Raw genomic sequence first — 24,635 nt, 5'->3', positions numbered from 1 at the left:
CTCGGTCCGCGCGTCCTGCGGTGCCCACGGGCCCGGCCCGGCGCCCCCCCTCCGGCCGCACCGGGGGCGCGACGCCGCGGCACCCGCCTCCAGCCGCGCCGCCCCCCTCCGCCAGCTCCGCGCCGCCCACCCCCAACCCGAGCCCCCCGCGGCCACTGCGGGGAGCCCGAGCCGTCGGCGCGGGAGCTGTCGGCGCTGCGGCGCCCCCGCCCCGCCGTCTGCCGAGGAGGTCCCGGCTGATGGGGCCGCGCGGGCCCCGGAGCGGCGCCGCCGGGCGGCGGAGGCCTGCAGGGGCGCCCCGGCTGCCCCGTTAACCCCTCGGCCACCGCCGCCGTCGGAGGGGGCTGGGAAGTCGCCTGGGCGCACACGTGCCGCCTCCGTCGGGGCCGCGGAGCTGCGGGGGAGATGCGGGCCGCTGCCGGCGCCGCCTCGGGGCGCTCCGCCTCGCCCCAGCCCCCAGTGCTCTGACGCCGCCCCCGCCCCACCGCCTCGCTCCCCGGGAGGGGCGCAGACCCGATCGCCCCCAGTCCCGAGCCTCCGCCGCCGCGAGGGGGCCGCCTTTGGTTCCGTGTAATCCGCCTCTTTTTTTTATTTTCTTTTTCTTTTTTTTTTTTTAATTTTTGGTCGGTGGCGGCGGTGCTGGGCTAGGGGAAAGAAGGGACACGGAGGCCGCCCTCGCCCCGCCACCTCCTATCCGCTTCCCCTCAGCCCCGGCTCCGGGAGATGTGCCGGGCGGGGGGCCCGGGTTCGCGGAGCCGCAGGAGAGACACGCTGGGCCGACCCCAGAGCGGCGCTGGACAGGTGAGTGTCTGCGGGCCCAGGGCGAGGGGCGACGCCGCACCTGGGCCAGGTGTGCGGGGCGCGCGGAAGAGGGGAGGCGGGAAGGATGGGAGCCGGGGCCTGTCCTGGCCGCGAGGGGGGAGGGGACGCTGGAGCCGCGCGGGGCACTGCACCTGAGCGGGAGGGGCGTGGGGGGCAGCCCGCAGCTCACCCCCACTGGCTAGGGGCCCGGGAGGGGCGGCCCCCACGGAGCGCCCGGGGCGCGGGGGTGCGGACGGGCGGCCGCAGGGTGCCTGGCGGGGGGAGGGGACCGCGAGTGTGCCCGCGCGTGGTTGCGTGTGCCCGCGCGCGCGCCAGCCTTTGTGGGGAAGCGGCGCGGCGGTGCCTGCGTGTCCCCGGTGCGTGTGCGCGCGGGTGCTTGGCGCTCTGTTTGTGTAGGTGTCTGGGTGTGAGCGGAGGGGGTGCGTGTGCGCGCCGCGCGCCGGTCCCGGGCCTCGGAGGAGCCGTGGCTGGCACCACAAGATGCTGGGCGAGGGGATTGTTTTTCTCTGGGAGGCAGTGGCGCGGGGGATGGGGAGGGGTCTGTCAGGGTGTCGAGCTGGCCGCAGTCCGGGGGGCGCCGCTGTCAGGAGGAGGGGGTGCAGCCGGGCAGCACCTTCTCTCCGTGGTGCCGGGTTAAAGCACGGGAGGCCGGCAGGTTTGATCCACCGGGATTATTCGTGCTTTGAGGACAACTCCCCACCCCCACCCCAGGTGCGCATTTGATTGAGCTACCAAGGTTCGGTTGTCATCCTCCCATATGACGGTCCTGGGACCCTAGTCCAGGCCTGAAGTGGTGGTGGGGGGGGGGGTGCTGTGTTTGCTCCAGCCGTGTCCAGAAAGTACCCTCCCAGGTATCTCTCCAGTGCACCCCTGGCCCCCATCTGATGACAGCCGCTGGCTACACACACCCCTGTCGCTACACTTGGAGTCCGGGTCCTCACACTGCCCCATCCCTGGCCAGCATCTCTCTGTACCTGCCTGGACCCTTTCCTCCTGTTGCAACCCCCATCCACCTCCACCCATGGCAGCTGCGTGGGTGTCTCTATCCCAGTTCCAGGCAGGGCCCCCCTTTCTGCCTGGCTTCCACCGGACTTAGAGCTGGGGTCTGTCTTCCCACATCCAACAGCCCAACATGTGTGCCTGGGGGCAGGAGGGGGAGGGGTTCAAAATGGCTGCCAAGATGGCTGGCTCGCTCGCGCTCTCTCTCTCTCTCTCTCTCTCTCTCTCTCTCTCTCTCTGTCTTTATATCTCTCTCTCTCTCTCTCTCTCTCTCTCTCTCTCTCTCTCTCTCTCTCTCTCTCTCTCTCTCTCTCTGTCTTTATATCTCTCTCTCTCCCCCTCTCTCTGCTTGCCCGGCTTCCTTAGCCTGGTATGGAGTCACCGCTTAGAGGAGGTTGGACCTAGTGGGGCACACCTGAGGGTGAATGTCTATTCCGGACCGTTGACCTCCGTGCTGTTTGGGGACAGGCTATTGGTTTCTGCTTCTCTCTCCAACACCCCAAGGGCTGGCATGAGTCTAACCTGACCCCAGACCGCACTCCTTCACCCTGGCTGACAGCCTGAAAGCTCCCTGCCCTCCACCTGTTCTCCAGGGCCTGGACCCCTGAATTGATCACCCCCGCGGAGGGTCCACACCCCTCATTCTCTTCTCCAATCTGCCCCACGGCCTGGGGGGCAGGGGACTCTGCGTGGGCCCCTGTCAGGCCCCAGCTTTGGGGGCCAGGTGACTTCTCCTTCCTCCCTGCTCCCCTCCCACTAATGCCAAATTTATTACTTAAAAGTAGGATGAAAACAGGGAGAATAAGAGAAGGATTCCAACGTTCATTATCATATCGAGAAAATTATCCGTGATTTTCCTAACTAGCAATTTGCCTGCCATGCCGTTCAGAACTGACTTGCCCATTAATTACAGAGATGAAAAATCATCTGGAATTCGGAAAAGGGAACTAATTCCATGGCTGGCAGCGATCGCACCCGTGTACGGAGCCACATACTCGTGCAACATACGTGTGCACTCACATGTGGGTGCCGGCCCTCCTGCTGGTCTTGCCACCATCTTCCTCCCTAGCTTGGTGACCTCCCACATGGCCTCGCTCAGTCCACCCTGTGTGTGTAGCACCTGCCCTGGGACGCCCCTCCAGGCGCTCGCTCTCTCTCCAAGGGGCACCCGTCTCAATCCCCACTTCTGGGGGGCTTGCGTACCCGGTGATCACCCATGCTGATGCCTGCTCTTGGGGGTGTAGCTGGCGTGCAGGGTTGGGGAGGATGGGGAGCTGGGGACCAGCACACCTGGGCTGTGGAGCCTACAGGGAGGGAGGGGAAGGCAGGGACTTGAAGCCCAGCTTCTATTCCCAGCCTGCCCAGGGGAGCCCTTTCTCCTGGGGGACCTAGGAGGACCCTGTGGACACATTGGGGAGGAGCCTACAGGCGCCTCAGCTGCTCGGGAGTGTGTTTGCATCCAGCGGTTTGGGCTCCTGGCCGGTGGCGTCTCCACCTGCATGCGAGGCTGCGTGATGCGTGTGTCTCGGGGCATCTGCGTCCTCCCTACCCTGCCAGGCTGGTGGCAGAACGTGTGTTGCTTCAGCCCCAGTGCAGGCATCTCGGTGGGGAGGGTGGCAGCGGGTACCCCTCAAGAGGAACCAGAGCAGTGGGAGCAGTGCCATCCCCGCCAGAGCATCGTCTTTGCCCTCCACCCCCTCCTGCCTCCCCGGCGAGACGTGTGGCCAAGGACACACAAGGCTCTGGTTTCTGTGTGGGTTCCTCTCACGGATCTGATTTCCAGATGCCAGACGCTTCCCCTCCTCCAGCTCCTCCATGGGGAGGCAGGGGGAGGGACTCCTGAGGCGGGGGTTCCCTGGGTCTGAAACCCTGACCCCAGTGACCCTGGGGGTGCTGTGGCAAGACAGACAGCTCCTCCCAAGCTGGGTTTGGGGCAGAGTGGTTGCTATTGGGCACCCTGGTGGAAGGGAAGAGACGGGTCCTAGAGTGAGGCGGGAGGCCAAGTAGAAACATGGAGGGGGTCCCGGTGTCCCCAGAATCCAGATGTCTGTCTGTCTGCCTGCACCTGTGCGTAGGTGTCGTCTACCTGTGTGGCCTGGATGGTGATCTAGCCAAGGGCGCATGTGGCCACGTGTCTTATCAGGCTCATCCGGTGTTCATAAGGGTCCCTCGTGTGCTGGTGTTTGTGTTTTGCAGAGGGGGTGGTCATGCTGGGGGACTCAGGGCTGCAAGAAGGAGCAGCTGTCTGTGTGCACACATGGGACTGTCTGCATCTTGTGTGCACCTGCAGCTGTGTGCTCAGGACTCCTTTGAGCAAGGCTGGGTGCACCTCGTCATGCAGTCTGCACACACTTGTCAAGTGCTTTCCCTACCCAGCGCCATATGGGTGGCGCCATGGAGGGTGGTGGCCACGTCCTGTCCTCGTGGAGCTCACGTTCTTGCAACACATATGGGGTTTCTGTCAAATCTCTCCTATCAGCTGGGCATGGTAGCTCATACCTGTAATCCCAGCACTTTGGGAGACTGAGGCGGGTGAATCACCTGAGGTCAGGAGTTCGAGACCAGCCTGGCCAACATGGTGAAACCCTATCTCTACTACAAGTACAAAAATTTAGCCAGATGTGGTTGTGCGCATCTGTAATCCCAGCTACCAGGGAGGCTGAGGCGGAAGGATCGCTTGAATCCAGGAGGCGGAGGTTGCAGCGAGCCGAGATTGCGCCACTGCACTCCAGCGTGGGTGACAGAGCGAGACTCAGTCTCAAAAAAAAAAAAAAAAAAAAAAAAAACCCAAAAAACCTCAAAACAATAAAGCAAAACTCTCCTGTCATGCGAGTTGGGGAGAAGGCATGTGTCTCCTTTTCGAGGGCAGCCCCAAATTCTGACTGCAGTAGCCCACACAGGCTTGGGCCGTCCTGGGGTCTGGCCCTTCACGGTCTTTCTGGGCCACCTCCTCCCTCCTCGTTGCTCCTCCAATGTGCCAAGCGTGATCCTACCCCAGGGCCTTTGCACTGGCTGTTCTGCCACCTAGGACCCTCCCCTAGATATTTGCGAGGCTTTTTCTCCCCCACCCTCTTGAAATATCACCTCCCCAGTAACGTTTACTGCCAGGCACCTTCTGCAAAGTCGCAGCTTCCCACCCATCTCCTGACGTGCAGTACAGCGGATGGCTTTTCACGTAGTCTGTAATTTCCTGATGCTCTGTGCTTGTTTGTTTACTGTCTTGTGTCTGTGAGGAGGATCCAAGTGTGCGAGGATGTTGTGATTTGCTTTGCTTTGGGAATCTCAGGTGTCAGCCGTCATCGCTGGCCCACAGTGTGTGTTCAGGAAGTCTTACCTGGCCCGGGTGTGGTGGCTCACACCTGTAATCTCAGCACTTGGGAAGCCGAGGTGGGAGGGTTGCTTGAGGCCAAGAATTTGAGATCAGCCTGGGCAACACGGCAAGACTCGTCTCCAAAAAAATTTTTTTTAATAGCTGGGCGTCGTGAATATGCTCCTGTAGTCTCAGCTGCTCAGGAGGCTGAGGTGGGAGGATCGCTTGAGCCCAGAAGTTTGAGGCTGCAGGGAGCTATGATTGCACAAGTGCACTCCAGCCTGGGTGACGGAGCAGGATCCTGACTCTAAAAAAAAAAAAAAACCCTGCCTTCCCTGCCTCCTGTTCCAAAATTGGGGGGAAGATAGAAATTCAATGAATAGATGCCGAGGCCAAAAATAGCCTTGGCTCCCCCCCCCCCAAAAAAAAAAAAACTCAGAATAGCCAGTGCCCCTCCCTCAGAGGCTAAAAATACCCTGCAGGTCACAAATGATCAGGCCAGGAAGCCAGGTAGATTCTCCTTCCGGTCCCTTAAGGAGGTGAGGGGCCTGGGGCTGGCTTTCACAGACAGGATTTCCCAGACGATTTCCATTACTCCTGACTTTGGCACCACGTCATTCTCTGTGGGAGGCTGTCCTCTGTACTATAGGATGCTCGGAGGCCACCCTAGCCTCTGCCCGATAGATGTCAGTGACACCCCCACCCCCACAGTTGTAACACCTCGGAAAGTCTGCAGACATTGCTAAACATACTAGGATCCGGGGCAGAATTGTCCTGGGTTGGCAGTGATGGCTGTAGAGTAGAGGTTGCTAGCGGGGCAAGATGGTTCACGCCTGTAATCCCAGCACTTTCGAAGGCTGAGGCAGGAGGATCGCTTCAGTCCTGGAGTTCGGGACCAGCCTGGGCGACAAAGCGAGACACCCCCCCACCCTGTCTTTACAGAATAAAAGATGAAAAAATTAGGCCAGGCGCAGTGGCTCACGCCAGTAATCCCAGCCTTTTGGGAGGCTGAGGCAGGCAGATCACAAGGTCAGGAGTTCGAGACCAGCCTGACCAACATGGTGAAACCCCGTGTCTACTAAAAATAAAAAAATTAGTCGAGTGTGGTGGCGCGTGCCTCTAATCCTAGCTACTCAGGAGGCTGAGGCAGGAGAATCGCTTGAACCCGGGAGGTGGAGGTTGCCATGAGCCAAGATTATGCCACTGCACTCCAGCCTGGGCGATAGAGAGAGACTCTGTCTCAAAAAAGAAATTTTTTAAATTAGTTGGGCATGGTGCCACACGCCTGTCGTCCCAGCTACTTGGGAGGCTGAGGCAGGAGGATCACTTGAGCTTGGGAGGTAGAGGCTGCAGTGAGCCGTAATCGCACCACTGCATTCCAGCCTGGGCTATAGAGCAAGACCCTGTCTCAAAAAAAATGTGTACGTAAATAAAGTAGAGTAGAGGTTGGCTGGGTGACTTTTCTGTAGAAAGCCAGATGGTAAATACTGAGAGCTTTGCGGGCCCCAGACGGGTTCTGTGGCCTGTTCTCTTTTCTCTTCTTCAGTCCTTTAAAAACGTAAACACCATTCTTAGCTTACCAGCTGTACAAAGGCAGGCGGGGGCCTGACCATGGTTGGCCGACCCTGCCCCAGAGCGCCCCCCAGTGGCTTCTGGGAGTGAAGGCTGGGCAGAGGGGCGGCCCCATTCGGGGAGCAGTTGTGTGCTTAAAGTACAAGGAGTCCCGCACAGTCTGTTTCCGGCACCTCCCTGCTCTCACCTCCTCCCACTCTCCCCACCAGCTCACAACCCGCTTCCTCGAGGCAGCTGCTACCGTTATTCAAACATACAGGCACGGTCCAGCCCCAGGGCCTTTGCACGGACTGTGACCCTGCCTCGGACTCTCTTCTAACTTTCCTGAACTGAACACCTGCGTGCTCCTCCCTCAAATTCACAGGGCTTTGCTAAAATGTCATCTTCTCCAGGGGAGATGACCTTTCCTGATCATCCTATTTAAGATGGCAACAGCCAGGCAAGCGGCTCATGCCTGTAATCCCAGCACTTTGGAAGGCTGAGGTAGGTGGATCACCTGAGGTCAGGAGTTCGAGACTAGCCTGACCAATATGGTGAAGCCATGTCTCTACTAAAAATACAAAAATAAGCTGAGTGTGGTCGTGGGTGCCTGTAGTCCCAGCTAATCAGGAGGCTGAGTCAGGAGAATCGCTTGAACCTGGGAGGCGGAGGTTGCAGTTAGCCAAGATCACGCCGTTGCACTCCAGCCTGGGCGACAGAGCAAGACTCTGTCTCAAATAAATAAATACATAAAATAAAATAAAATTGCAACAGCCGGGCACAGTGGCTTATGCCTGTAATCCCAGCACTTTGGGAGGATGAAGTGGGAGGATCGCTTGAGTTCGAGACCAGCCTGGGAAACATAACGAGGCCTCCATTTCTACAAAAAAATTAAAAATTAGCCAGGCACGGTGGTACACGCCCTGTGATCCTAGCTACTTGGGAGGCCGAGGCAGGAGGATCCCTTGAGCTCAGAGGCTGTGGTGAGCTATGATCGCGCCACTGCACTCCACCCTGGGCAATAGAGCGAGACCCTGTCTTTAAAAATACGATTTAAAAAAAAAAAAAAAACCACTCCCAAACCCACACACACTCGTAGCCACTTCTGCTGGCTTTATCTTCTTTTACAATACTGGTACGCTGTAGAATCGACTTTTTTGTACCCAGCCCCTCAGTGTCTGGCACATAGAAGATGCTCCAAAAAAGATGTGTGGAATTGCCGAAAAATATTTCTAACCCCCACAGCCACCCTGGGAGGCTCTCGTTCCCCAGCTCCCCCGTGGAGAGACAGAATTGAGAGGAGTGACGTGGGTGTCCTGTCGTGCCGACATGACAGCGCACAGCTGGGATTTGAACCTGCAACTTGAGGGCGCTATGCCCGGGGCCTCTTCTCTCCTGCCCTGCCAGGCACCATGCCCCCGTCTCCTGGTCTCTGCAGTCCCCACCCTGCCCCTTAACAGCTAGTGTCTGATGCAGCAGGGGGATCCCGCCTCTGTGCCCTCTGCTCGGGCCCTAGCTTCTTTTTGTTTGTTTGTTTGTTTTTTTCTTGAGACCGAGTCTCGCTCTGTCGCCCAGGCTGGAGTACAGTGGCATGATATCCTCTCACTGCAAGCTCCACCTCCTGGGTTCACACCATTCTCCTGCCTCAGCCTCCCGAGTAGCTGGGACTACAGAAGCCCACCACCATGCCCGGCTAATTTTTTGTGTTTTTTAGTAGAGATGGGGTTTCACCGTGTTAGCCAGGATGGTCTCGATCTCCTGACCTCATGATCCGCCCATCTCGGCCTCCCAAAGTGCTGGGATTACAGGCGTGAGCCACCGCACCTGGCCTTGGGCCCTGGTTTCTAGAACTCTTTCCAGCTCTGCTCTGCTGAGCTAAGAGTGCAAAGCTTGGGGCTGGACAGTGAACACTTTGGAGTAGAAACAGACCACAGGCTACTGTGATGCGGACCTGCCATGATGGTGAGCGCAGCAGAGGTGCAAATCAGGGAAGGCTTCCCGGAGGAGGGGGCTTTCCAGCTGCAACCTGGAAGGGGAGGATGGGTATGGTGGAGGGGAAGGAGCATCTGTGAGAGACGGGCTGCCCTGAGGTCAGAGAGAAGGTGGTGGCTCAAAGAGGAGGAAGGAGAAATGTTTCACAACTGCACATGGAGAGAGGCTGGAGGCTGCTCGCTGGCCTTGTGACCGTGAGTCTGTGTTTGGTTTGTCCATGGGGCTGCCAGGGCCTGTGACCGGGGTGGGGATAGGGAGAAGGGAGTTGGGTCAGGATCCAGATGGCAGGGTGAGAATGTTTAGCATGAGCTCCCTCTAGCTGCTACATGGGATAGAGCCACAGTTGGCAGGAACGGAGGACAGGAGGCCAGACGGGAGGCCAAGAGGCAACCAGCTCTGGTGGAAGCTTCAGGTTTCTGGCTTAGACAGCCCTGTAGACAAAAGGCAAGGGAGAGGTGGGGTAGGGAGTACCCTCCACTCCTCTCAACTTCCCCACACACAGTCTGATCTCCACCTCTGTGGCCAGAAGATGCCTGTGAACACCCGAGCCACATCCCATCCCTCCTTTGTTCAGGATTCCCAACACCTCTCTAGAAAGCCAAAGTCCTCCCTAAGGTCCACAAGGCCCTGCATGGCCTCTGTGACCCCAGCCACCCTCACCTGCTTCCACTCTTCCCCTTGTTTACAGAGCCCCAGCCACATCTCAGCACGTTCCTTCCCCAGGACCTTTGCACGTGCTGTTCCCTCTGCCCAGAATGCTCTTTTCACCTCCTCAAGACCTCTGCTGAAATGTCACTTTTTACGGGAGGCATTTCCTGGCCACTCTGTCTACAGTTGCACCTACACATATACCCACTCTCAGGCACACCTTCTTCCATTGCACTTGTGACCAGTTGGGAACTCGGTAAACATCCGCTGAATGGGTGACCTGCTTTTTGGGTTTCTTTTTTTTTTTTTTTTGAGACAGTGTCTTGCTCTGTTGCCCAGGCTGCAGTGCAGTGGCACAATCTCGGCTCACTGCAAGCTCCACCTCCCGGGTTCACGCCATTCTCCTGCCTCAGCCTCCCGAGTAGCTGGGACTACAGGCACCCGCCACCACGCCTGGCTAATTTTTTTGTATTTTTAGTAGAGACGGGGTTTCACCGTATTAGCCAGGATGGTCTCGATCTCCTGACCTCGTGATCCGCCCACCTTGGCCTCCCGAAGTGCTGGGATTACCGCGCCCAGCCTTCATTCATTAAACAAATGAACAAGCATCCACTCCTTGCCCAGGGCTGGGCACGCAACAAGAGCCAGCCCAACCCACAGTGGTACTTTCCCCTCAGAGTCCCTCGATGGTGGGGAAGACAGACATTTAACAGCTGAGCCCAAGTCCTGTTAAGGGAGCAAAACATGGAGGCCCTGTGTGCTGGGAGAGTGGATACCAACGCTGTCCTCCAGGCAGAGTCCTTTGGAGGGAGAGCAGAATAAGGAACTGTGTTTGCGAGAGAGAGACAGGTGCTGAGTAGAGGTGATGGGAAGGTGGCAGGACAGCAGGGCCTGAGATGCCCTGAGATGCCCGGAGATGCCCTGAGATGTTAGAGCATCACAGGCAGTGGGGAACCATGGAGGGTTGTAGGCAGGGAGGGGTGTCACTGGATTTTCATTTTGCAAAGATCATTCTGGCTTCAGGGTAGAGATTAGATGGGACGGGGTGGCAGATAGATGGGGAGACGAGGGAGAAGGTGTCTGGGGGAGGGGCAGGGAATTTTTTGAACGACCCCTACCCCTTTGCAGTCCAGTGCTGCTTGCTGGCCAGGGTGACCTTTATTTTATTTTATTTAGAGACGGAGTCTTGTTTTGTCACCCAGGCTGGAGTGCAGTGGCATAATCGTAGTCACTGCAGCCTTGACTTTTTGGGCTTGAATGACCCTGCCGCTTCAGCCCCCCCAGTAGCTAGGACCACAGACGTGTGCCACCATGCCTGGCTAATTTTTAAATTGTTGTAGAGACAGGATCTCACTGTGTTGCCCAGGCTGGTCTCGAACTCCTGGCCACAAGCAATTCTGCATTGGTCTCCCAAATTGCTAGGATTACAGGCATGAGCCACTGCGCCCAGCTCCAGGGTGACCTTCGAAAGGTTCTTCATTGAACAATTGTATGTCAGCTTCTTGCTTGTGCCATGCGCTGTGCTGAGCGTAGTACGCAAACCACACCCTGCAGAGCCAGCATCTAGTGGCGGAGAGTTCATAAGCAAATAAAATGCATGGCGTGTTGGTGATGGGGATCATGGAGAAATCAAGCCAGGACAACGTGTAGGAGTGCGGGGGCCAGCAGTACTTTGCCGAGCTAGTGATGTGTGAGGAAAGACCAAAAGGAAGATGCAGGAGGAGCTGTGAGGGGATCTGGGGAAGAGAGAAACAGCCCGTGCAGAGGCCCTGAGACAGAGCAGTGCCTGGTGTTTCACATTGTACAGGGCCTGTTTGTTTTTTTGTTTTTGAGATGGGTTGTTGTTCCGTTGCCCAGGCTAGAGTGCAGTGGCATAATCTCAGCTCACTGCAACCTCCACCTCCCGGGCTCAAGAGATTCTCCCACCTAAGCCTCCCAAGGAGCTGGGATCACAGGCGTGCGCCACCACGCCCAGCTAACTTTTTGTATTTTTGGTAGAGACAGGGTTTCACGATGTTGCCCAAGCTGGTCTGGAATTTCTGAGCTCAAGCAATCAGCCCGCCTCAGCCTCCCAAAGTGCTGGGATTACAGGTGTGCGCCGCCATACCTGGCCCCCTGCAGAGCCTTTGTATGATGGACTTTGGCTTTTGGTCGAGTGAGGTGGGAGCCACGGAGAGTTCTGAGCAGAGGAGGGAAGAGGCTGACTTAGAATCTCACAAGCGCCCCCTGGTGGCCATGGGGGAAACATACTGTAGACAGTTTCATTTTGCAAAGATCTTTCTGGCCTGGGGGTAGAGGTAGGGACAGGGGTGGCAGACAGATGGGGAGATGAAGTGTAGACAGCGAGGCAGGGAAGTGGGGTCCAGCTGGGAGATGATGGGGCTGAACCAGAGAGAAGCTGAGGAGTGGTGAGAGGTGAGTGGACCCTGAAGGAGTAGCCACAGGACCTGACGGGCCTGGATGTGATATGAGGGGAGAGGGATCCAGGATGACTGTCTGGTTCCTGAGCACCTGGAGGGACTGGGCTGCCATCTGCTGAGCTGGAGGATGGGGCGGGGGCTGAAGATGCTGCAAGAACCTTGCCCTGCCTGAGGACCATGTACCCAGGCCCTCTCTGGGCACGTGCTCTGTCTCTGTGAGGTAGGCCTGTTAGTCCCTAAGTAGCAATGGGGAAATAGGTTCAGAGAGGCCAAGTGCTTGCTCTGAAGCTACACAGCAGATTGAAATCCAGGAGCTTCCTTAGGGACCTGCCGGATGCCTGAGGGCTTCCTGGAGGAGGCGGGCTCATGGGCAGCTGGGTTTGGGGAGTGGGCAGGAGGCAGGACATGCAGCCAGAGGGCTGTGTGTGGAGGGGCCGGCTGCTGCCAGGAAGGGAGGAGACCATGAGGGGGGCCCAGATCCCAGATCCCCACCTTGGTTCCCCACCCCCCCAACCCAAGGCACTCAGACTCCCACCCACTCTAGTGCGCAGAGGGTTGCCATGGCAACTGCAGGCTAGGGCAGGCTAGAGGCGCCCCCTCTCCTCCAGCAGCCGCTTCTCCTCCTGTTGCTCTCCCCATCCCCATCCCAGGGCACCCGAGGACAGAGTCTGGGCCTCAGTGGCCCACCCTGCCGCACCGACCCTTGACTTGAGACAGACGTAGGGCTTAGACGCGAACATACAGGCAGGTGTGCAGCCCCCTGTGTCCCATGGGCGAAATAGGGTCACCTATGGCTGGGTGCAATGGATTCCTGGGTGCACCTGCAGTCCCAGCACTTTGGGAGGCTGAAGCAGGAGGATCGCTTGAGCCCAGAAGTTCAAGACTAGCCTGGGCAACATGGTGAAACCTCATCTCTACAAAAAATATAAGAATTAGCCAGGCATGGTTCTGTGTGCCTGTAGTCCCAGCTACTTGGGAGGCTGAGCTGGGAGGAGCACTTGAGCCTGGGAGGATGAGGCTGCAGTGAGCTGAGAGTGCACCATTGCACTCCAGCCTGGGCAACAGAGCAAGACCCTGTTGTCTCAAAAAAAAAAAAAAAAAAAAAAGAGAGAAAAAAGAAAGACACATAGGGTGACTAAAGACCACTCAGGTGCAAGGTGGGGACAGACACAGGTGTGGGCTCACCTGGCCTCACAAGTGCAGAACCTCTAGGCATGACCAGCTCTGAGGATGCATAGTCACTCAAATGCAGTGTGGGCCTAGGAGTGGGGGCTCTTCTGGCGCCCCAGGATCCCCCCACAGCTCACCAAGCCCAACCTGGGGAGCCAGCCCTCCCTGGGTTCAAGCCCCCTTACCAGCTGAGTGTTCCTGGGTATGTCTCTTCAGTGACAGGACCTCACTTTCCTCCTCTGTAAAATGTGGGTACAAGCCTCTCCCCTTCCTAAATGGTTATTAGGATTACGTGAGCTACACATGGAAGGTGCTCGGGCTGGGACATGGAGGTGTCCGCCACTGTTCCTGGCATCTCAGGTGGTTCCTTGCTGGAGAGCCCAGCTAGACACCCACCCTGTCGTTTGCTGTTTCCTGTAAATGGTTTCTCTAAAGTTCTGCAGCTCAGACCCCTGGCCCCATCTCTGCCTCCCTCCTCACTCCCTGTGTGTCCTGACTCCGTATATGAATTTCCTAGGTTCCCACAACAAATTACCACAGACGGGACGGCTTTAGCAACAGAGACTTTATTGATTGGTTTATTTATGTTTCAGAGATGGGGTCTTGCTCTATTGCCCAGGCTGAGGTGTGGTGGTGCAATCACAGGTCACTGCAGTCTCAACCTCCCGGGCTCAAGTGATCCTCCCACTTCAGCCTCCTGAGCAGCTGGGACTACAGGTGCATCCCATCATGCCCAGCTACTTTTTTGTATTTGTTTATAGAGCTGGGGTCTCACTGTGTTGCCCAGACTGGTCTCAAACTCTTGGGCTCAAGCAGTTCTCCCGCCTTGGCCTCCCAAAGTGCTGGGATTACAGGTGTGAGCCACCGCAGCCAGCAACAGAATTGTGTCGCCTCCCAGCTCTGGAGGTTGGAAGTCCAAGATCAAGGTGTCGTCAGGCTTGGTTCCTTCTGGGAGCCTTCAGGGAGAATCCGTTGCAGGCCTGTCTCCTGACTTCTTTTGGTCATTAACTGGCAATCTTCCCTGGCTTCTAGAAGCATCATTCTGGTCTCTGCCTTCATGGTCACGTGGTCTTCTGTGCATGTCTGTGTCCAGGTTTCCCCTTTATATAAGGGCGCCAGTTGTTGGATTAGGACCCATACTAATGACCTCATTTTAACTTGATTATCTCTGTAAGGACTCCAGATATTCCCAACACAGTCACATGTGAGTTATCAGGAGTTAGGACTTCAACATATCTTTTGTTTTTTTGGCACCCTAGGACTCCAACCTATCTTTTGTTTTTTTGACACAGAGCCCCACTCTCTTGCCCAGGCTAGAGTGCAATGGTGCAGTCAGAGCTCACTGCAGCCTCAACCTCCTGGGCTCAAGCGACCCTCCCACCTCAGCCTTCGCAGTAGCTAGGACTTATAGGCACATGCCACCGTGCTCGGCTAATTTTTGTGTTTTTTGTAGAGATGGGGTCTCACCGTTGCTCAGTCTTGTCTCAAACTCCAAGGCTCAAGTGATCCTCCCACCTTGGCCTCCCAAAGTACTGGGGTTGTGGGTGTGAGCCACTGGGTACTGTGCCTAGCCTGGCATTCTTTTTTTTTTGGCAGAGGGGGTGCGGGGGGGCGGCCGTAATTCAATCCATAACACCTCCCCCTCCAGAGGCCTCAGGGATGGTCAGGCCTGGGTCTCCCAGGGGATACCCACCATCTGCCAAGCTTAGGCTGGTCCCTTGGGGTGCCTGGAGCTTCCTAGGGGAGCCACTCTGGGGAGAGGGGGTCATGTTCCTGCGGAACTCTGTCTGTACCCCTAAAGCAATGGCCCCCTGCCTGTGGGGGTCAGGCATGGCCCCCCAGGTCACAGGGCAGACACCCCATCTCCAGCTATCCTCACTGCCGTCCTTAGTCACTCCCCTGTCTTCAGTACTTTTTTTTTTTTTTTTTTTTTTGAGACGGAGTCTCGCTCTGTCGCCCAGGCTGGAGTGCAGTGGTACAATCTTGGCTCACCGCAAGCTCCGCCTCCTGAGTTCACACGCCATTCTCCTGCCTCAGCTTCCCGAGTAGCTGGGACTGCAGGTACCCGCCACCACGCCCGGCTAATTTTTGCGTTTTTAGTAGAGATGGGGTTTCACCTTGTTAGCCAGGATGGTCTCGATCTCCTGACCTCGTGATCCATCCACCTCGGCCTCCGAAAGTGCTGGGATTACAGGCATGAGCCACTGCTCCTTGCCTTCAGTGAGTTTTTGCTTGGTGACCCACTGTGTGTTCAGGGGGCCAGGAGACAGGAGTCAGGGAAACCAAGTTCCAGCCTCAGAAGTTTCCATTCTCCTGGGAGTAGAAAGGAAATCTAGAAGACTGGGTATGGTGATTCACGCCTGTAATCCCAGCACTTTGGGAGGCCGAGGCGGGTGGATCACCTGAGGTTAGGAGTTCGAGAGCAGTCTGGCCAACATGGCGAAATCCCGTTTCTACTAAAAATACAAAAATTAGCCGGGTGTCGTGTTATGTTACTGTAATCTCAGCTACTCAGGAGGCTGAGGCAGGAGAATCACTTGAACCCAGGAGGTGGAGGTTGCAGTGAGCTGAGATCGCTCCACTGAACTCCAGCCTGGGCGACAGAGCAAGACTCCATCTCAAAGCAACAACAAAAGGCCAGGCACAGTGGCTCACGTCTGTAATCCTAGCACTTTGGGAGACCAAAGCAGGCGGATCACCTGAGGTTGGGAGTTCAAGACCAGCCTGACCAACATGGCAAAACCTCCTCTCTACTAAAAATACAAAAATTAGCCAGGATTGATGGTATGTGACCGTAATCCTAGCTACTCAGGAGGCTGAGGCAGGAGAATTGCTTGAACTCGGGAGGTGGAGGTTGCAGTGAGCCGAGATCGCGCCACTGCACTCCAGCCTGGGCGACAGAGTGAGATTCCATCTAGGAGTGGTCAAGTAAAAGTATGAAGCAGGGATGGGATGGATGAGGTTATAGACTAAACTGTATGTTCTCACCTTCCTCCCAAATGCAGAGGTTGAAGCCCTCACTCCCAGCGTGAGTGTATTTGGAGGTAGGCCCTTGAGGGAGGTAATTAAGGTTAAATGAGATCTTAAGGGTGGGGCCCCCTACTCTGAAAGGACTGGTATCCCAATAAGAAGAGAGAGGCTGGGGCTTGTGGCTCATGCCTATAATCCCAGCACTTTGGGAGGCCAAGGCAGGAGGATCACTTGAGGCCAGAAGCTCAAGACCAGCCTCGGCAACATAGCGAGACCCCATCGCTACAAAAAGAATCAAAAAAGTAGTTGGGCACAGGGGCATGCACCTGTAGTCGCAGCTACTCAGAAGGCTGAGGCGGGAGGATCGCATGAGCCTGGGAGGTTGAGACTGCAGTGAGCTGGGATTGTGCCACTGCACTCCAGCCTGAGCAAGACAGCCAGAACTTGTCTCAGAAAAAAAAGAGAGAAAGACACAGCAGGGATCTGTCTCCCTCTGTGCATGTCCAGAGAAGAGGCCCTGTGAGGATACAATGAGAAGGCGGAAGAGAATTTCCACAGAAACTGAATTTGCTGGCACCTTGATCTTGGAGTTCTGGCCTCCAGAACGAGGAGGAAGTAAATTTCTGCTGTGTAAGCTGCTGCACAGTCTGTGGTACTTTGTTATGGCAGCCCAAGCTAATAGAGAAGGTGACAATGGGGACAAGGGATGCCTCACCCTGTCTGTGTGCCAGGAGCACCCCGAGTGTCTCGTGTGTGAATTTGTCCTGTTGTACAGCTGCCCTCTGAGGTATCCCCGTTTTACCAAGAAGAAAACAGAGACACGAGGTCACGGCATGGCGAGGGATGCACAGGCAGGCGGCGACCACAGGGCGCTGTGTGTGATACAGGGTGGCGGAGGCCCATGTCTGCGTCTCTGGGGAGGACACCTCTGAGTCTGAGGGACACAGATGGGGACAGAGGCTGAGGCTGAGGCTGCAGGGTGGGAACCCGCATGGCTGGAGGGAGATAAGGTGGGGGCCAGAGGCATCGGAGGGGTTAAAGCAGAGGACTCACCAGTCAACATTGTCTTTAGTTTTTTTTTTTTTTTTTTTTAAGATGGAGTCTCACTCTGTCGCCCAGGCTAGAGTTGGTGGCGCAATCTTGGCTCATTGCGACCTCCACCTCCCAGGTTCAAGCAATTCTCCTACCTCAGCCTCCCGAGTAGCTGAGAATACAGGTCCCTGCCACCACACCCGGCTAATTTTTGTATTTTTAATAGAGATGGGGTTTCACCACGTTGGCCAGGCTGGTCTTGAACTCCTGACCTCAGGGGATCTGCCCTCCTCAGCCTCCCAAAGTGCTGGGATCACCGGCGTGAGCCACCGCACCCGGCCACGATTGTCTTTTAAAACACCCCTCTGGAATGGATGAACCTGGAGGACATTATGCTAAGTGAAATAAGCCAGACACAGAAAGACAAATAGCGCGTGATCTCACTTATCTGTGGAATCGAAAAAAGAATTGAACTCATAGAAGCAGAGTAGGCCGGGCGCGGTGGCTCAAGCCTGTAATCCCAGCACTTTGGGAGGCCGAGGCGGGCGGATCACAAGGTCAGGAGATCGAGACCACAGTGAAACCCCGTCTCTACTAAAAATACAAAAAAATTAGCCGGGCGCGGTGGCGGGCGCCTGTAGTCCCAGCTACTCAGGAGGCTGAGGCAGGAGAATGGCGTGAACCCAGGAGGCGGAGCTTGCAGTGAGCCGAGATCGCGCCACTGCACTCCAGCCTGGGCAACAGCGTGAGACTCCGTCTCAAAAAAAAAAAAAAAAAAAAAAGAAGCAGAGTAGAGCAGTGGTTACGGGGATGAGGGCACAGGGGAAGGTGGGGGATGTAGGTCAAAGAGTACAAGCTTTTGGCCGGACGCGGCGGCTCAAGCCTGTAATCCCAGCACTTTGGGAGGCCGAGACGGGCGGATCATGAGGCCAAGAGGTCGAGACCATCCTGGCTAACACGGTGAAACCCCGTCTCTACTAAAAAATACAAAAAAAAACTAGCCGGGCAAGGTGGTGGGCGCCTCTAGTCCCAGCTACTCGGGAGGCTGAGGCAGGAGAATGGCCTAAACCCGGGAGGCGGAGCTTGCAGTGAGCCGAGATGCTCCACTGCACTCCAGCCTGGGGGACAGAGCGAGACCCCGTCTCAAAAAAAAAAAAAAGAGTACAAGCTTTCAGCTTTCAGATAAACACGTTTTAACCAGGCAGGATGGCTTGTGCCTGTAATCCCAGCACTTTGGGAGACCAAGGCAGGAGCATCGCTTGACGCCAGGAGTGCAAGGCCAGCCTGAACAACATAGCAAGACCTGTCTCCACAAAAAAATTTAAAATTAACCAAGCATGGTGGCACACACCTGTAATCCCAGCTACACGGAAGGCTGAGGTAGGAGGATCTCTTGAGCCCAGGAGTTCGAGGTTGCAGTGAGCTGTCATGGTGCCACTGCACTCCAGCCTCGGCAACACAGCAAGATCCCATCTCTAAAAAAAAAGTTCCAGAGACCTAAGGTACAGCATGGTGACTATAATTAATAATAGCAGGGCCGGGCGCGGTGACTCACGCCTGTAATCCCAGCACTTTGGGAGGCCGAGGCGGGCAGATCACGAGGCCAGGAGATCGAGACCATCCTGGCTAACACGGTGAAACCCCGTCTCTACTAAAAATACAAAAAAAAATTATCCGGGCGTGGTGGCGGGCGCCTGTAGTCCCAGCTACTCGGGAGGCTGAGGCAGGAGAATGGTGTGAACCCGGGGGGCGGAGCTTGCAGTGAGCTGAGATGCGCCACTGCACTCCAGCCTGGGTGACAGAGCGAGACTCCGTCTCAAAAAAGAAAAAAAAAAAAGGCCAGGTGTGGTAGCTCACACCTATAATTGCAGCACTTTGGGAGGCCGAGGCAGGCAGATTGCTTGAGCTCAAGAGTTTGAGACCAGCCTGGGCAACATGAGACCCCATCTCTACTAAAAATACAAAAATTAACCAGGCACAGTGGTGCCCACCTGTAGCCCCAGCCATTTGGGAGGCTGAGGCATGGGAATTGCTTGAACCTGGGAGGGAGAAGTTGCAGTAAGCCAAGATTGCGCCACTGCACTCCAGCCTGGGTGACAGAGTGAGATTCCATCTAAAAATAATAATTATTATTATTATTAAATTATTGTTATTAATAAAAATTATTGTTGTTATAGCATATTGTTTTCTTGAAACTTGCTGAGGAATTAGACTCAAGTGTTCTCACCACACATACCAGAAAGGTATCTAGGTGAGGTGTTGGATATGTTGTTAGTTAGCTTGGTTGTAATTTCACAACACATACGGATATCAAAATATCATATAACCTTAAATATATGTAATTTCTACTTGTCAATGATGCCTCACAGTAAAGCTAGGGCAAAAATAAAAAGGACCCTTCTGTGCGGCAGCCCACATGTCCATTACCGACGAATGGATAAAGCAAACGTGGGCCACCCACGCAGTGGAATATTACGCAGCCGTAAAACAGAATGAAGCTTGAATCCAGGCTATGACGTAGGTGAGCCTTGGAAACTTGGTGCTGAGTGAGAGAAGCTGGACCCAAAATAAGGCCGGGAACAGTAGCTCACACCCGTAATCTCAGCACTTTACGAGGCCAAGATGGGCAGATCACTTGAGTCTGGGAGTTTGAGGCCAGCCTGGGCAACACGACGAAATCCTGCCTCTACAAAAAATACAAAAATTAGCCAGGAGTTAATTTAGTGGGGTCATGTGACTATAGTCCCAGCTACTCAGGAGGCTGAGACAGGAGGATCACTTGACCCTGGGAGGTAGAGGTTCCAGTGAGCCGAGATTGTGCCACTGCACTCCAGCCTGGGCAACAGAGTGAGACTCCCATCTAACTAGGGGAAAAAAAAAAAAAGGACACATAGTGTGTGATTCCATTTGTATGACATGTCTAGAATAGGTAAATCCATGGAGACAGAAAGTAGATTATAAGGTACCAGGGCTGGGTGACGAGGGGAGAGGGTGTTACTGTTTAGTGGGTAAGGAGTTTTTATTTGGGGTGATAAAATGTTTTGGAGGCCAGGCACGGTGGCTCATGCCTGTAATCCCAACATGTTGGGAGGCCGAGGCGGGTGGATCACTTGAGGTCAGGAGTTCCAGACTAGTCTGGCCAACATGGTGAAACCCCGTGTCTACTCGTGGTGGTGGGTGCCTATAATCCCAGCTATTCGGGAGGCTGAGACAGGAGAATTGCTTGAACCTGGGAGGCGGAGGTTGCAGTGAGCTGGGATTGCACCCTTGCACTCCAGCTGGGTGACAAGAGTGAAACTCTGTTTAAAAAAAAAAAAAAGTTTTGGAAATAGATAGTGGTGATGGTTGTTGAACAGCATTTGAGAATTCAGTTACTGCCCCTGAATTGTACACTAAGAAGTGGTTTAAGTGCCAGCCTGGGCAACATAGCAAGACCGGCTGGGCATCGTGGCACGTGCCTGTAATCCTAGGTACTCGGGAGGCTGAGGTGGGGGGGGATACTTGAGCCTGGTAGTTCAAAGCTGCAGTGTGCTGACATCATGCCACTGCACTTCAGCCTGGGCAACAGAGAGAGACCCTGTCTCAAAAGCATAAATAAGTAGTTCATGTGTTTAAAATTATACCATAATTAAAAAAAAAAAAATACTGGCCTCTAGGCTAGGTATGGTGGCTAACACCTATAACCCCAGCACTTTGGGAGGCTGAGGCAGGTGGATATCAGGCGTTCAAGACCAGCTTGGCCAACATAATGAAACCTCATCTTGGCTGGGCGGGGTGGCTCATGCCTATAATCCCAGCACTTTGGGAGGCTGAGATGGGTGGATCATGAGGTCAGGAGATCAAGACCATCCTGGCTAATACAGTGAAACCCCATCTCTACTTAAAAAAAAAAAAAATACAAAAAATTAGCCGGGTGGTGGTGGGCTCCTGTAGTCCCAGCTACGCAGGAGGCTGAGGCAGGAGAATAGCGTGAACCCGGGAGGTGGAGCTTGCAGTGAGCTGAGATCACGCCACTGCACTCCAGCCTGGGCAACAGAGCGAGACTCCGTCTCAAAAAAAAAAAAAAAAAAAAGTCTTTACTAAAAAAAAAAAAAAATTATAACAATTAGCTGGGCGTGATGGTGGGTGCCTGTAATCCCAGCTACTCAGGAGGCTGAGGCAGGAGAATTGCTTGAACCTGGGAGGTGGAAATTGCAGTGAGACGAGATTGCACCACTGCACTCCAGCCTGGGTGACAGAGTGAGACTCTATCTCAAAAAAAAAAGAAAAAGAAAAAATGGCGGGGGGCGGGGGTTGCCTCTGGCAGCCAAGAGAGCCTGGACGCAGGAGGCAAAGGGGCCAGAGGGCACTTGGGGAGTGGCCAAGGCCCAGGACTAGAGGGGCAGATGCTGAAGACACATGTGTGGACCAACACTGGGGTGTTCTGGAAGTATACACAGCCCCAAGACTTACTCTGGAACTGGATTTAGGGGTGAGAGAAAGAGGAGTCAAGGGTTTCAGCTCCTGGGGTTCTGGCTGGAGGGCCTGGGAGGATGGTGGCACCGTGCACTGACGTAGGGGCTTGTTTTGGTCTCGTTGGGCTGAAGATGCCTTAGAGTTCCCGGCGGAAGTATAATGGCTCGGGGGGGCTCCACTCTGGAGTCTCAGCATTCTAGGGTGCAGCCTGGGAGGAAGAGAGGGACTGCCTCTTCCGTGGGTGTCTTTGTGCCCTGACTGGCACCAGGCTGTGCATGGCACCAGGCTCTGATGGGGCCTATGTGGGCCCAGCGTGGACATGCACCGCTCTCCTTACCAGCACCCTGCAGAATAGCAGCACAGAGGGAACCAGGGCCAGGGAGGTGAAGAGACCAGCTCAAGGTCACACCAGGCACGTACGCGGCAAAATTGGGATCTAGACCCATGTGGATTGGCTGCCCACACATCGGCTGGATTCCCCGCCATTTTTTTTGTTTTGTTTTATTGGAGGGTCTTGCTGTGTTGCCCAGACTGGAATGCAGTGGCAGGATCATAGCTTAATGCGACCTTGCAAACTCCTGGGCTCAAATGATCCTCTTGCCTCAGCCGCCCCAGTAGCTAGGTGCCACCACACCAAATTAAAAAAAAAATTTTGGCCAGGCACTGTGGCTCATGCCTGTAATCCCGGCACTTTGGGAGGCTGAGGCAGGCCGATCACGAGGTCAAGAGATCAAGACCATCCTGGCCAACATGGTGAAACCCCGTCTCTACTAAAAATACAAAAAAATAGCTGGGCGTGGTGGTGCACGCCTGTAGTCCCAGCTACTCGGGAGGCTGAGGCAGGAGGATCGCTTGAACTCAGGAGGCGGAGGTTGCAGTGAGCCGAGATCGCACCACTGCACTCTAGCCTGGTAACAGAGCGAGACTCCGTCTCAAAAAAAAAAAAAGAAAATTCTAGAGACATGCTGCCCAGGCTGGAGTGTAGTGGCACCATCATAGCTCACTGCAGCCTTGAACTCCTGGGCTCAAGTGATCCACCCACCTTAGCCTCCCAAAGCACTGGGATCACAGGCATGAGTCACCACACCAAGCCAGCCATTTTTACTTCCCCTCAGTAGCTCCTCTTGCTAGGATACCTGTTGCAGTGTGAAAGAAAGCACTTGGAGACCCAGAGAGGGAAGTACTCCTCAGCTTGGGGCTCCCCTGAACCTTTCTGTTGTTCTGGGAAGTTGGCGGGGGAAATGAGGAAGTTGAAATGAGAAAGCCACTCCCCATCCCCAAGGTAACGTGCTGGAAAACGATCTGAAAGTGACACCGGCCATGTCTAGTCAGGGATGTTGGGGGAGATGCGGATGGGGGCTGGTGGCGGCTGGGGGGGTAACACGCTGTAAAATGATCTGAAAGTGACACCAGCCGTGTCTAGTCAGCGGATGGGGGCTGGTGGCGGCTCGGGGGGTAACATGCTGTAAAATGATCTGAAAGTGACACCAGCCGTGTCTTGTCAGGGATGTGGGGGGAGATGCAGATGGGGGCTGGAGGTGACTGGGGGGGGATTTACTGAAGAAGCTGGGGCAGTGGAGAGGGAGCTGGCATCAGGAGTGGGCATGAGAGGGGAAGCGGGCAGAGAGCTGCAAGGCTGGAGAGGGGGTGTTCAGGGCTGTCTAGCAGATATTATCTTCCCATTTCCCATGTGAGGAGACTGAGGTCTGGAGGCAGGTGTCCTCCCCTATGGGGATCTTTATTTTTTGAGGGTCTGTGCTGTTTATTTTATTTTATTTATTTATTTATTATTATTATTTTTTGAGACAGAGTCTCGCTCTGTCACTCAGGCTGGAGTGCAGTGGCACGATCTCGGCTCACTGCAAGCTCCACCTCCGGGGTTCACGCCATTCTCCTGCCTCAGCCTCCTGAGTAGCTGGGACTACAGGCGCCTGCCGCCACGCCTGGCTAATTTTTTTGTATTTTTAGTAGAGATGGGGTTTTACCGTGTTAGCCAGGATGGTCTCGATCTCCTGACCTTGTGATCCGCCCGCCTTGGCCTCCCAAAGTGCTGGGATTATAGGCGTGAGCCACTGCGCTTGGCTTATTTATTTATTTTTGAGACAGTCTGGCTCTGTCGCCCAGGCTGGAGTGCAATGTCGTGATCTTGGCTCATTGCAACCTCTACCTCTTGGGTTCAACCAATTCTCGTGTCTCAGCCTCCCGAGTAGCTGGGATTACAGGCACCCGCCACCATGCCCGGCTAATTTTTTGGCATTTTTAGTAGAGACGGGGTTTCACCATGTTGGCCAGGCTGGTGTTGAACTCCCGACCTCTGTTGATCCGCCCTCTTCGGCTTCCCAAAGTGCTGGGATTATAGGCGTGAGTCGCCGCACCCGGCCGTGTGCTCATTTGTAAGGGCCTCTCTCAAGAAGCTTGTGTTGATATAAAAAGGTAATTTCAGGTGCTCACTTGAGAGCTGTGAATTAAAAACATGGAAAAGGATGGCGGCCGAGGGCAGCAGGCGAGGGCTGTTTCGTTTGCAGGGGGCCAGGGTAGGTCACTCTGCTGGGGTGACCTTGCTGCTGAGCCCCGAACAATGAGCAGCTGCAGCCGACGTGCAGGGATCCTGCTTGGGGGCTGGAACTGGAATGTTTCAGGAAGGAGGAATGTTTCAGGAGGGAGGACAGAATGGGGCTTGGAGAGCTTGGTGGTACCAGTTCACCCACAGCCTCTGGGCTCTGGTGAGGAACTGAGACCCCAGCAGAGACTGGTTAATGTTGGGATCAGCGTCATTACGTGGTCCCTTAGCTCTGAGTGGAGGGCGGATTGGGAGGCGGGCAAGGAGGCCGGGACAACGTACAGGATAGGATGGTGGCATGGACCTGGGTGCTGTGCTTGGAGCCAGAAGCGGGCAGGTTGGCGAGATACTTTAGAGGCAGAGCCCACAGGACTTGCGGATGGCTTCTGTGAGGGGGATGACAGGGAAGGTGAGAAATCAAGGCAGAGTCCTAGCTTTAGGATCTGAGATTCATTCAACAAATAATTGATTGCCGCGTGCCGGGCCTATTCTAAAAGTTGAGGATATGAAGTCAGCTGTGGGGGGTGGCCTCACACAGTAATCCCAGCACTTTGGGATGTTGAGGCAGAAGGATCTCTGGAGGCCAGAAGTTCATGTTCAGCCTGGGCAACATAGCAAGACCTCATCTTTACAAAATAAAATAAATTAGCCGGACGTGATGGTGTATACCTGTGGTCTCAGCTACTAGGGAGGCCGAGGCAGGAGG

The 24,635-nt window shown here is 55.3% G+C and overlaps 1 protein-coding gene across 1 annotated transcript in view; it reads left to right on the top strand.

Annotated features, from left to right (window-relative positions):
• The first annotated feature begins 626 nt into the window (after positions 1–626).
• Positions 627–24,635, top strand: part of ADGRL1 (adhesion G protein-coupled receptor L1) — a 63,542-nt gene continuing 39,533 nt past the window's right edge. Inside the window, exon 1 of the mRNA XM_015440559.4 lies at positions 627–801. The gene's annotated coding sequence lies outside the window, so the exon portion shown is untranslated. The remainder of the gene's footprint in view (positions 802–24,635) is intronic.

This window comes from Macaca fascicularis, chromosome 19 (assembly GCF_037993035.2).
Source record: "Macaca fascicularis isolate 582-1 chromosome 19, T2T-MFA8v1.1".
NCBI lineage: Eukaryota > Metazoa > Chordata > Mammalia > Primates > Cercopithecidae > Macaca > Macaca fascicularis.
The sequence above is the reverse complement of the archived record's forward strand: the minus strand, read 5'-3'. Positions and strand labels throughout refer to the sequence as shown.